The sequence below is a fragment of the Frankliniella occidentalis genome, unplaced genomic scaffold, assembly GCF_000697945.3.
Source record: "Frankliniella occidentalis isolate FOCC.00 unplaced genomic scaffold, Focc_3.1 Scaffold7, whole genome shotgun sequence".
NCBI lineage: Eukaryota > Metazoa > Arthropoda > Insecta > Thysanoptera > Thripidae > Frankliniella > Frankliniella occidentalis.
Window position 1 is genome coordinate 916232 of NW_026267137.1, and position 1887 is coordinate 918118.

The window sequence follows — 1887 nt, forward strand, 5'->3', positions numbered from 1 at the left end:
GGAGGAGGAGGAGGAGGAGGAGGAGGGCCCGGCCGGCGCAGGGAAGCCCGCCAGCCAGCGCGCCCTGCCGGCGTGCGGACGAGACCGGCGGAATGCTAATGGCAGAAACACGCCCCCCTCTTCTCATCCCCCACCTAGGGTTGTGCGATATTAGCCAGATTGTGATATCGCGATACGATATCGAACAAATATCGAACATCGACTCGATGCACCGAGTATCGATATCGAGGAACGATATGTCTGAAAATAGACGATACATCGCAGTATCGTGCAACCTCGATAATTCGATGTCGATACCGGGAGAATATTGACGCCTCGATATCGGATAATATCGTATCGATATCGAAAAGTCGTGACATCGCACAGCCCTAACCCCCGACGCGCGGCTCGAAAGTATATCTTTTGCGCTGCGGCTTTTCCGCTGCTCATGCAAACGCTTTGGCGCGCGATGTGATGGCGGCGAACACGATAAACACGCGGGGAATAAGGCGAGTGTAAGTAAAAGGTAAACAAGAGAGCGGGGGGGGGGGGGGAGGCGGACTCGGCGGACTCGACTGTAATTAGCCGCGTCGAGTTGGCGGCGCGGAGGAGGAGGGGAGCCCCGAATCGAAAGCGTAGATAAATCAGCATCTCTTGACATTTTGGCAAGCCTTGCTGCCCCCCTCAGGATGTTCGGGAGGGAGGGTTTCATACGTCTTCAAATCGACGATGTGATACTAACGATGCTGATTTTCGGTGTGTATCAAAGCACGTTGATAATGAATGACGCCATTTATATTCAAAACAAAATAGAAGCTGGTGCTAGGAATCAAGCAGATTTTCAGAACAGCGGCTCCGCACAGTCGCTAAACTCCACATTGGCAATACCTTGCAAAGGATTTGTTTGTTTTGCGAATGATTTGGCTGCTTCGTGAGCCTACAAAGGATTTTCTTCGCAATTTGCGAAAAAAATATTAGCAATTGCAAAGAATTTTCTGAGCGTGCCACACGAAATCATTCGCAATAGGTACGTAAATTTCAAAGCAAGCATAGTTATTTTTTTAAGTAGCATGCTGCAGCTGCAAACTGAAAATTATCTGTTGAGATTAAATAAAACATGCGGTGGTTACTTTTTTAAGAATTTCAGAGACGATATTTGTAGCCTTTGCAAATCTCTCGTAATGATCGTCACCGTCAAGCACTCACTGATCGCCATTGACGCGAGGATGCACGTGACGACGCAGCAGCCCGCCGCCGCACTGCCCGGCCTCGGCCCCAGCCCCGGCCCCGGCCTGCCCCTCGGGCGCCCTCGCGTCTGTCGCAAGCAGCCGGGCGGGGCGTCCCAGCAGGGCAGGAAATCCTGCTGAGTCCATCAAGGGGACGGATCAGATGAGGCCCGGGGTATTGAGTGCGCGCCTCGATAACCCTACGGCTCGGAGGAGTGAGCTCGTGGGCCCGTCGCCCTTGAGGCGCTCGCCACGGCGGCGCGCCACCCAGGGCAGCCCAGACCTACCCGATTAATCATCCACGGGGATGGATGGCGGATTGGATACCACGGGCGGGTACCTATAAACCATGCAGCAGCAGCTGCTGCAGCTGCCGGAGCGGCACCGGCAGCGCTCGCGGGGCCTGTAAAGCGTCGTCCAGCGCGGCCTAGGCGGCTCGGCGGTGGCGGTGGGAGGGCGCACCTCGGTTTATTAATTAAGAGAATGGGCCGATGAATGAATCACTGCGAGAAACAAAGTGGGATCGCCATCGCCGGCCGCGACAAGACCATCTTCATCATTATCATCCTGTTTCTGGGATGGAAATAGCGGCTCCGATGCAAAGAGGCACTCACACTCCTCTCGCACCACACTTTGCTTAACCTCCGCCCCCCCCCTCGCCATCGCGTCCTTGCCCGTTGCC

General features: G+C 55.0%; 1 protein-coding gene across 6 annotated transcripts in view; it reads right to left on the reverse strand.

Annotated features, from left to right (window-relative positions):
• The window catches only part of LOC113210337 (uncharacterized), an 82784-nt gene that overhangs the window by 51332 nt on the left and 29565 nt on the right, over positions 1 to 1887 (reverse strand). The gene's annotated exons all lie outside the window — the stretch shown is intronic.